The sequence below is a fragment of the Petaurus breviceps genome, unplaced genomic scaffold (genome assembly GCF_028583685.1).
Source record: "Petaurus breviceps papuanus isolate PSGF00001 unplaced genomic scaffold, PetGlider_PUasm1.0 688, whole genome shotgun sequence".
In the NCBI taxonomy this organism is placed as follows: Eukaryota; Metazoa; Chordata; class Mammalia; order Diprotodontia; family Petauridae; genus Petaurus; species Petaurus breviceps.
Window position 1 is genome coordinate 12,263,845 of NW_027186457.1, and position 12,240 is coordinate 12,276,084.

The window sequence follows — 12,240 nt, forward strand, 5'->3', positions numbered from 1 at the left end:
ATGTCCTAACTTCTTTGTATATGCCTCACTGCTCACTGGAACAACAGGTGTGTCCCTGAACTCTTAGTTCCCACAGAAACATCCATTGTGTCCATATGATGGGAACCTAGCTACTGCCTCTACCTGGTCACTGCCCCCAGACCCAGTCCCACAGAAACAGGTGTGTTATTGTATTCAATCACAATCACATCATCCATCTAGCCCAAGACAGGACCACAATAGCAAGCCAGTTGGAGGGCAGAATGGCCAGAATGTTTAACCACTCAATGATAGATGGGACCCCCCTCCCATTACCTAATCCCTTAACAAACTCCTCCTGCCTTTTTAATATTAATGATATTTCTCTATTCTATGTATGTAATTGCATCTTTATCCTATAAAAATCCATCTTGCTTTCTCTCAAGTTGCTGGTTCCTCTTGGAATTTAGCCAGCTTCATGAGAGGCATTAATCTTGATAAATGCCTATACATTTTTTTGGTTTTTGGAGGGCAATTGGGGTTAAGTAACTTGCCCAAGGTTACAAGGCTAGTTTTGTGTGTGTGTGGGTGTGGGTGTTAAGTGTCTGGGGTGGAACCGAACTTGGGTCCTCCTGACTCCCAGGCCAGCCTTTACTTCCTGCACCACCTAGCTGCCCTGACTCTGAATTCTTTGAGAGGGTTCCACCACAACACATCCTGAAATCGAAACAGTTTTTGGGTGGGCAAAGCCCCCACCTCAACAGTTTTTGGCATCCCTGGGTTTAACGGTAACAATAGGGGTGTTGTATCAAATGAGATAATGTGTAAAGTGCTCCTTAAAGCAATATAGGAATGCTAGCTATCATTTGTCAATTCTTTCAAGTCCCACCACAGTTTGTAAACTTTGTATCCTATCTCCTCACTGCCCTGGCACAAAGCCTCAAGAATCCCTGGCTCCCTTGTCAGCTCAGCTAGACTTCCTGACCCTGCCTTCCCCCCAAAACACTGCTATTTACTCTGTAAATATTTTTTATCTACTTATTATGTTCATGCTGTCTTCTCCCTTCCCCAAGTTAAACCCTTGATGGCAGTCTTCTTGTTTGGTTGTTTTTGTATCTCCAGAGCCCAAATAATAGGATTAGGGATTGAATGTTGGTATGAGGAACTTCTTGGTGAGGAAATTCTCTCCACCAATGCAGGTCAACAACTTCTCTGCAATTTATAGTCTTAGAGCCTAGAGAGGTTAAGTGATTTACCTAGGTTCCCAAGTAGTATAAATAGCAGAAGCAGGATTGAACTCAGGGCTCCCTGGCTCAGAAGACAACTTTCTAGCCACTCACTATCTCAGCATAGAGTAGGCACTTTAATAAATGCTAGTTGATTAATTGCTTAGTAGGAGTTCTCAGCAAATATTTCTTCCACAAATCAAGGAAGAAATGGAGGCAGTGAAGTATTGTATAAACCACTGCATCTGGAGTCAGAAGTCCTGGGTTCAAATGCTTGTCTTTTCACCCAGGCAGTCAAGCGACTGAATCTCTCTGGGCTCTGGTTTCCACATTTGTAAAGTGAAGGGATTGCATGGAGGTAAGAGGTATGTGCAGAAATAAATGATGTTAAACCGAAAGACATCATCAATAAAGCATCTTTTAAAGTGATTGAATAAAATGAAGGGGTTGGGTGACCCCTAAAGTCCATTCCAGCTCTAAATCCAGGACCCTAAGCAGTCAGCATTCATGCCTACTCATGCAATTTCTGAGCGCCTTTCATTTGGTTTCAAGTATGTTGTTGTGATAGAGACAGTCTAATATCGTTTTTATGGACCTTATTAGCATGTGCCCATGAGCAAATTTAGACTCTGAGGCTCAAATTTCTTCATCTTTGAAATATGCATAACTTGAAAAAGGACAGGATCAAAGTAGAGAATAGAACAAGCGGGAGGTGGGATAGGAGGGAGGGAAATATAGTCAGTCTTTTACAATATCTCTACTATGGAAATGTTTTGCATAGCTACACATGTACAACCTATATTGAATTGCCTATCTTCCCAGTAAGGGTGGGTGACAAGAGAGGATGGCATGAATCTGGAATTCAAAGTTTTAAAATCAAATGTTTAAAGATATACAGCCACTGGGGCATAGAGATCCACCGTGCCCTACTAGAAAGTAGGAGGGGGTATGGGAGAAGATATGGGAGAGAGCAGATTGGAGGAGGGAATATCCAGTGGGATCGCTATTTTGGGGTCATGGGCAGGGGAAAAATGGGGAGAAAATTTGTAACTCAAAATCTTGCAGAAATGAATGATGTAAACTAGAAGTTAAAAAAGCATTTGATAAAAAAAAATAAAATATGCATAACAATGTTGGTAGTCCTACTGTCCAGGGTTATTAAGAGAGGGCAATTATCAAATAAAGTAATAGCATAATAAATTTTATATAAATACTACCTAGATAGATATTTATAGATTTTATATATAGATATATCTCTAGATTTTATGTAGCTATATTTCTAGATATAGGTATATATCTGTATCTAGAGATTATAGATATCTATAGGTATAGATTATAGATATATATAATCTATAAATTATGTGTGTGCATATACATATACACACATATGGCATCTTCTTCAAAGAAATCTAACAATGTATTATCACCCTTACCATATGTATTATCATATTATCATATCATACATTAACATATGCATTATCACCCTCACCAGCCTGCCAGACCTTCAAACCTGTGAATGTTTCTGGCATGTGAGAAAGCAATACAAGATAGTAGTTCTTTGCAGAATGAACCAGGAAGTCAGAAGAAGACAAGGCATACATCTGCTCTACACACACACACACACACACACACACACACACACACTCTCTCTCTCTCTCTCTCTCTCTCTCTCTCTCTCTCTCTCTCTCTCCCTCCCTCCCTCTCTCTCTCCTGCTCCTTCTTTGAAAGTCCCCAGAAGTAATGTTTTATAATTGGTAGCTCCCTCATATGCATGCACCCACACATCTCCACTTTACAGAGGAGAGCTGAGATAAAGAAGTTAAATGATTTCTCTGAGTTTCTTTGGTATGTTAATAGTAGGTCTACTGATTTTTGTCTAGGCCAGGAAGGATTCTTGGCCTTTGGGAAGTCATAACATGACCATTTTATCACATTCTTCATAACTTCACTCCTCCCTCTTCCTCTCCTCTCTTGTTTTCCCCCCTGAAGACTGCATGGAATTTTAGAAGGTTAATCAAATTTTCATTTTCCATCATTTTACAGGACACTTTAAAGTTACTAGATTCATCCTTGGGAGAAGTACAAATTGGCAGACCATTCTTTTGCTATTAGAAGTAAGTTATGTTTTACTAATAGGTCTTCTGTGACTAGATAGCAGACTGATGTGGAGGAAGGGTAACAAAAACAGAAAGCATACACATAGAGAAAGAGGAAAAAAAAACTGAGAAAGAAAAGCAAATCAAGGAAACAGATGGCTTTCTTCTTCCTGCCATCTGCTTTTGGGGCTGGTGTTCCTGTGGGCATTCAGCCTGGAGTCTCTCCTGATGCTATAGGAGGGGGACCCAGGGCAGCCAAAACCTCACATTAAATTAAGCACGAGTCCTTCCCCAGCAACATTCCTGTGAGGCGGGTCATGAAAGCTTTATCTCCATTTTCCAGAGGAGGACACTGAGCTTCAGTGACTTGTCCATGGTGACACAGCATTTCCCAGTCCTAGGATGTTAACTCAGCTCTCCTGCCTTTAAGTTGGGTGCTCTTCTCACTTCAGGTGCTCTTCTTATGTCAATAGTAAGTGCAGTAGTCATGAGAACCATGACTGATCAAGAGTGAAAAGACTGGTGGTATGAGTTGGGGTTGGGTGGTAACTAGAGTTGGGATGGAGGACAAGAGTGACAATTAGGAGCCATTATGTGACACGCCTGGAATCAGGAAGCTTTGCATTCAAATCCTGCCTCCATACTAGCTGAGTGACCCTGAGCAAGTCACTTAACCCTTGCCTCAGTTTCCTCATCTGTAAAAATGGGGATAATCACAGCACCTTTTTCATATGTAGCAGTAATATTCATTAGTATATATAGTAACTACCTCACAAGGTTGTTGTAAGAAGGGAATGAAATAATTTATAAAGTTTCAGCTATTATGATTTGTCAACAATTAACCAATGAGTACAGAATTACTTATTAACATAATAGGTAACATTTATTTAGTGCTTACTATGTGCCAGACACATTGCTAAGAGCTTTATAACTATTATTTGATTTGATCCTCATAACCTTGGGAAATAGGTGCTATTTCTAGGGCCACACAGCTATTAAATGTCTGAGACCATATTCGAACTCGAGTCTTCCTGACTCTAGGCCTAGTACTTGATCTGCCTTGCCTCCTAGCAGCTATCATTAGTGTTCTAGGTCTAGTCTGTTGGGCACAAGACTAGAAGAATGGCATGAAGGGTTTTGACAATGAAAGTCTTATTGAAGCCTTTAGAGAAAGAGTCAGACAGAATACCAAGTGACTCACAACTTGACCACCCTCAGCTCAGAGAGGGTAACTCTCACCCCAAATTAGCAGAGACCAAAAGAGGTATCCCAGTATCACCTAGTCATGGCATCAGTCAGGAAGCAACATTAATGTACCCAATGTGTGCAGAGCATTGTATATAGTCTTATAGAAAGGATACCGTCTCTCTGACAAAAAAAAAAAACTTAGAAAAACACACACAAAGCAACTTCAAAAATACAAACTAATATACCAACAAGTGGTACCTGTTCAGCAGGCCAGTCAAGGATAGCTGCCTAGAGGAAGTATATTTTAGGTCAGATTTTGAGGGATTTTAGAGAAACAGATTGGCTCATCAGAGAGTCCCCATCCTTGGAACTTTGCTATAAAAGCCTTTGGAATTATATACAAGGCATCATTCCCCAGAATGGATTCACTTTCCTGTAAGTATGTAAATCAGCTATTCAAGGCTATTTAATTCCAGGAGGTCTGTGATCTAATGGGCTTAGAAAATGCCTCCAGTACTCCACTATCACCATATCTACTTCAATAAAGAGTCAGTGGTAAGCACTGGGTTACAGAGAGGGGGAGGATGGCTGTCTCTAGAGCAATAAAGAAAGGAGAATCATTTCTGAGAAGTCTCTCAAATCTGGGATAGCTCATTCCAGGTAAATTCCTGAGTTTCAGAGAAAGGCCTTTCAGACTGCAGAAAACAGAGATGTACAACTGATGTGTAAATTCAGGACAAACTGTTTTTAATACCTGAACTTTATCAACAATAATAATTATGCTTCTATGTAGCGCATGCCCCCACCTAGGGTTTCCTTTGGAAACTTCCAAATTTGGCTTCCAGTTAGCTCACCTGAGAGAAACCAAGGTAACCACCAAGCATTTTGAATATTTTCAGTAATTTGGTTCAACATATATTTATTACCCTGCTAGGGGCAGGGGTAGAAAGACCAAAATGAAAAACCATCTCTGCCCTTAAGAAACTTACATTTTAACAGGAGATGCACTATGTAAACACGTAAGCATAAAGTAATTAGAGGAAGGAAGGCTGGCAGCCAGAAAGACCAGGAAGGGTTTCCGATAGGATATAGCTCCTGAACTAAAAACTTTGGAGGAATCAGGAATTTCAAGACTTAGAGATAAGGAGGAAGGGCTTTCCATGTATAAAGACGGCGGCTTGAGCAAAGATGAAGAGGTAGAGGAGGAATGCCAATTTTGGACAACAGCCACCGGGCCAATCGGTCTGAAACAGAGAATGTGAGTAGGAGTAAGATCTGGAAATGTAAGATGGAATCAGATTGTGGTGGGGAGGAATTAGTATTTTTATCTTAGAGGAAATAGACTTTGAAGACTCCTGAAGAGGGGAGGGGTGTCAATAGTCTAACCTGTGCCCCAGGAAGATTATTTTTGCAACTGTTTGGAAGATTGGAGAAGAGCAAAACTGGACACAAGGAGACTGAGTAGGAGACTATTTTTGTACTAGTTGAGGTAAGAGATGAGTGCATAAGTTGAAAGAAGGGGACAAATTCAAGAGACTTTGTAGAGATATGTAGAATCAACAAAACTTGACAACTGTTAGGATAAAGAGTCAGAGTCAAGGATGGCTCTGAAGTTGTGAATCTGGGTGATTGAAAAGATAGTGGTGCCCTCAACAGACATAAGGAAGTTTGGGAAAGGGGGCATTTTGGGGGAGGGTGGGGAAAGGTGGTGAGTTCCATTTTAGATATGTGCAATTTGAGATAACACTGAAATATGGAAGTGCAGATATCCAAGAGGTATTTGGGAATGTGGGATAAGGATTCAGGAGAGAGGCTAAGGCTGGATAGCTAGAATTAGGAGTCATTATATGGAGACGACTATAGAATCCATGGAGGCTGAGATCCCCAAGAGTTGTAAAGAGGGAAGAGAGCCCAGGAAAGAGTTTTGGTGGACACTCACATTTAGAGGATTGGAGATATATAAGGATCTACCAAAAGTGTTGGACAGGAAAGAAGATAAGTGGGATAGAGCAGTGTCAGGACAACTGTGGGAGGAGAGAATATCCAGGAGAGAGTGGTTATTGATGTTGAAATATGCAGAGGTCAAAAGGGACTTAGCAAAGGCCTTTTGATTTAAGGATCAATAAATCTTTAGGAACCCTAGAGAGCTCAGGTTTAATGGAAGGGTCAGACATCAAACTGAAAGGGGTAGACAAGTGAGTGGGATGTGAGGAAGAAAAGGTGATGTGTATAGATGACTTTTTCTAGGATTTTGGTTAGGAAAGGGAGGAAACCTATAGAATTTTAGTTTGAAGGGAGCTAGTAGATTAGAAGAGAGATAGGGAGGGGGAGGAGAAGAAGAGGGAGAGAGAGCGAGAGACAGAGAGAGAGAGAGAGCAGGGAGAGACAAGGAGAGAGAGAGAGAGAGAAGAACGTTTGAAGGGTTAAGCCCTCAGGAACTGGTCTCCACTCAAGAGTTGACTTTCGAAAGGTAAAGAGTTACTTCCTCTACAGAGAAGGAGCAAAGGAGGAGAGAACAGTGGGTGATGTAACATAAATAAATTTACAGTATTATGAAACCAGAAGAGGATATAAATGGGATTCCAGCCCAAACCTAGCAGCAAGGTTCAAACATATAACTTCAACAGGGGAATCAGTGAAGCATGGATAAATCCAGAGCTTCTCTAGGCATTTCACCCATGTTTGTTTGGCTCACACTCTAGCCAGCAGTCTAAGAAAGTCACCTTAACTTCTATAGACAGTTGACTACCTTAGGTCAATAAGCCTCAGGCACTGTCTGCCATGCTGCCTGTCATTCCAACCTGGCCCTCAAAGATACTTGGCATTGGAACATCTACCATTTATCCTGAAGATAATTTTTTTAATCTTTTTTTTTTTAAATTAATTTGTTTGTTTCCTTTTAGTTTACAGGATTCAATTCCACAATTCCTTGAGTTTCACATTTTGTCCCCCTCCCTCCCTCCCCTCCCCTCCCCCCATGGCAGTTTATACTCAAATATAGGATCTGTAAATATTTTCACATTATTCATTAGTCAGGTTATAAGGACGGATTGTACCAGCTGGAATGAAAAATGGTAAAGAGGACATAAAACCAAATAAGAGAAGGAAAAAGATCAGGTATTTTGCTTCCACCTGGATATAAACGTTCCTGAAGATAATTTTTTAGTCCACCATTCTCCTAGAAATTTCTCTTGTATTTCTCAGGGGTAAAATAATAAATGTTTAAAAACCAAATCTCTGAAAAATGTACCCAGGACACTCTTTATTTTAATCTGCAATTATTAATATTTTCTTCATCACTTTATTAAGCCTATATAACCAACAAAACAATAAAGTAAATATTGATTTGTAGCATTTGCTAATTTCCAAGGTATAAATGCTCTCACTGAAAATTTAACAATCAGCTCTCTGGTTTCTGCTTTTTCCTGTACATCCCTGAAACTACTTTTTTTCTTTCTTTCCTTTCTGTTCTAGCTATCTACCCAGTATTTTCTCCCATGTACCTTCAAGCCTATAGCATTCTGGGAAATGTAGTCTTTCCCTACCATAGTCACATCTGCTACAAAGAAAAGTAATTCATTTTTATATGATTCCATTAAACAAACGCTTATTAAACACCTATAACGTACAGGATGCTGTGCTAGAAATGAATGCAGAGGTGGTCCCCGACGAGTTTATAACCAAGTAGGAAAGTAAGGACAATCTAGAGGCTTTTGACTAACCTCTGACTTGAGGGCTATGTCACATCTTTCCATCTGGTGGTGAAAAAAGCTTTCCACATTTCCACACTTCTTTGTTTCATGCTGACATCAACCTTTTGCCGAAGTCCAAGGTATCAATCAGGACAGGTGCCACAGAGCTAGATTAATGGCAAAACAAATTATGAGTTTCTAGAATGTCATAGGATTTAGGCCATGTCAAGATGGAAGGAAGGAAATCCTCAGGGTCTTGTGATCTGTCTCTCCTGTCTCTCAGCTCCTCCTTCATACTAACGATCATAGGCAATATTCTCAATAAGAGGGATGGTGGGTCAGTTTAGTTGTGGCCAGCTTTGGCAACAGCACAATCTGGGTTTGAGTTAAGAGTCTTCTGGAGCCAACTCGGTTAGCATTTGCACCTCAGAAACTGCAAGTCTACAAATCAAAGCTTGATTTTTTTTTTTTGTTCTGTTTTGTTGACTGTCTAGACTTAAGAAAATGATGGAAAAAATGTCAATAAGGTAAATTGAACTTAAAAGTATGTCCAGAACACTTTTTCTTTTCTCTTGTGAACCCATTGTTACACATTTAACATCACACTCCTGGGTCAAGTCCTATTTTTCAAACATACTAGATGCATGTAATTCTGGTCTAATGTCTTGCCACTGGACTTGGCTGACTGGAGGAGAGAATGAAACTGATGGCTCTATGAAGCCCTGCCTCACTCAAATCCAGTTGACTTTCAAGTCTCCATCACCTTCCTGAAGTAACTGGTCCTCTTTGAGAAAGAAGAACCAATAACTGGTTGCACGCCTCGAGGCAAGTCACTTAACCTCTAAATGTTCCAATCACCTCCAAGCCTAAAAGCCACAGATGAGTTGTCTATTAGCATTGGTGAAGAAAAGTTTCCACACTGGGAGTGCCCCAGACCAATGAAATGACAGGTTAAGAGTCCTCTCCCCCAGATTTCTCAATATGGCTGACTATATAGAGCTTTAAACTTTGAAAATATTTAGAAATGTTATCTCATTTTATCCTTACAATGTCCTGTGAGTTAGTGCTATAATACCGTGTTTCCCCGATAATAAGACACTGTCTTATTATCTTTTTGGAAAGGAAAACACCAGAGGGCTTATTTTCAGGGGAGGGCTTATGTTGTCCTGCCTCAGCTCTCTTCCGAGGCACTGCTCTCAATGGCGCCAGCAAGCAAATCACTGGGGAAGAACAGGATGACGCGCTCACTGCTGCAGCTCTGATTGGATGCAGCTCGGAGCGCGGCGTGCGTTTCGGGGGGGGGGGAACGGTGCATACAGAGGGTACCATAATGTAGTGTGTAGTGCAGGGGATCACCTTCACCACAGTAGCAATCTCAATAGGGCTTATTTTAGAGGAATCTTACACAGTAAGGGCAGGGCTTATTTTCGGGATAGGTCTTATTATCGGGGAAACACGGGTAATATAATATACAATTATTATATATAATATATAATAATATAATAATGATTCCCATTTTACTGATGAGAAATCTGAGGGGCAGAAAGAGCAAATGACTTGCCTAGGGTCTCACAGATAGTAACTGGGGCTGGATTCAAACTCAAGTCCAACACTTAATACCACCTTGCTATATAAACCTTCAACTGCTTATAAGGAAGTCCCTCCAATAACACACTAGCTATGGTGCTAACCTTAACCTCTGTTACTGCTTGGTAAAAAAGTAAATGCTTTTTCTAGCATTGTGTTAAGGACATGCCTCAAACAATTCCTGGCACATACTGGAGCTATATAAATGCCTATTTCCTCTTCTCCTTAGGGTTAGGTAGGTATCTGTGAAGTGTGTACATGAGTAATTCATCCTTAACTCACGAAGATGTTATTTATAAATTATAATGATTCCCCAAGTCACCAAATTGCAGCGTCGAAAGGGGACTTCAGAGGCCATCTAGTTCAACCCACACCTAAACAAGAATTCCTCTCCTCCCTCCCACCTCTACCTAGCCTTAGTTTGAACACCTCCATTGATGCGGAACTCACTACCTCCAGACACAATTCATTCCACTTTAGAATAGCTCTCATGGTTAGGGAGATTCCCCACCTTGTATTAAGTCTCAATATGCTTCTTTGTAGCTTTCAAACACTGCTCCTAATTCTGCTTTTTGGTGCCAAGAGAACAGACCTAAACCCCCTTTCCACGGGACAGCATGTCACATGTGTCTCTAACACGAAGACAGCTAACTAGCTAATTGTGAGCCTTAACTCAGAGAACATTTAATCTGCACCTCTACCCCACCCCCCTTCAGAGTAAAACCAGGGGTCCTTTATGGGAAGTCATTGACTTCCAATCCCAAAACACCCTTCCAGTACTCCACAATACAGCACATTTTGGACAGGGGTGAGAGATTGAGTGGAAAGGGTGGATGGGGTGGGGAAGAATGATCTTTGTCTCTAAATATCTAAAGCTAAGAAACTTTGAAAACCACTCAAGTAGAACACATTCTTCCTGATGATTATGATGAAAGGTCAAATCAGGGCAGATTGTCACCATCCTTTCCCCTCAATTTACTGGATTTGCCCAGGTCACCTAAGAAGATTAATTGAATGTAATGAATTGGCCTATTTTGTTTGCCTAACCTCACTCCTTTCTTTAGAATCCTGACCTCTTTCTACTCATGATCTCCTTCCCCCCCCTTCTCCTTCTTCCCTCTTTCCCTCCCTCTCTCACTCTCTCTTTCCTGATATTCCTCTTTTGATTCTCTCTTTCCTTGCCATAGTCAGTACATAGGTAAATGGGAGTACCCAAAAGAATGATTTGAGGATAAGGTAAAATGAACATTTCTAAGGAATTTGTGATCTCATGATGTCTGTAGTCCCCCCCAATGATGCTGATTGTAAATTATCCCTGCCCACCCACTCTGTGTGATTCCTGTCCCATGAGTTAGCCCTAGGGGCTCAGTGCTTATGTTCTGGGAGTCTTCCTCTCATTGTCTTGATTTTATGTGGCTACTAATGGAGCATGTAGGCTGTCTCTCCATTAGATCTATTATCCCTCATTCTCGATACATGACCAATCCATTTTTCTTTCCAGCCATCCATTTCTTTACTGCATTCCATTTCTCCTGTGTAATTCCTTATTCGTATCATAATCTACCCTGCATGTAATGCAATTTGCAGCCTACTCCCATCCAGCAGGCACCTCACTATTGCCCTTTGGGGGATCTTTAATTTTAATTCTGCATAGAATTACAGATGTACAACATCATTAGGAGAATATAGGTGTTAAAAAAGATGGGTCTCTGCTTCAAGGAAAAAGACCTGGCCATTCCACAAAAGCAATCCAGTCACCCCCCTCTGAAATTCAAGTTATTAAGAATTAATACAAAATAGATACTACTACATAGTGGCAGGAAGAACCCACCCTAAGTCATGAGGTACAGGTTGCCCTGAATCATGCCAGGTTGCCCAGAAAAGCCAGATTGGAACAAAAGCTTTCATTCATCTTTTCTGGAAGAAGACCAATGCCATTATGAGGGTGATGCATTGACCTGTGCATGAATTGGATTTAAGTGGGGTAGAACTTCAAAGTCATCAGACTCACTCTTTCCTCCAGAGTCTATAATACAAAATGGTTAAAAAAAGATAAAAGAACAATCAGATAGATCCAAACACTGGACCAAGTTTGGCTCCAGACAAGTGTAGAGTAAATGCATTGCCCACTGTTTTGGAATAGTTCATTCAAATAGCTAACTGAAGGAGAACACAGTCCCTTTAAACAATCAGTCCATTGGCTACTTTTGATATTATTTCCCCATGAGTTTGCAGGAAGGCAATCATTCTCTACCCACTCCCCTCCCCCTTTAAGGATTTAATTAACCACTAGAAGCTAGAGTTCAGTAGTTGACTTTAGTGTTCAGTTACCCAGGCCGTAAGGGAGGTGACTCCTTTTATCTTGTTGCCCTGACATGCTATTGGGAACTTTGGAGGCTGCAACAATCACTTCCAAGAGATGTTAAGGAGCTATTAGGAAGTCAAGCTTCTGCTGCCTTCTGAATGTAATGTAACCCATTAGAAGGAAGGTGT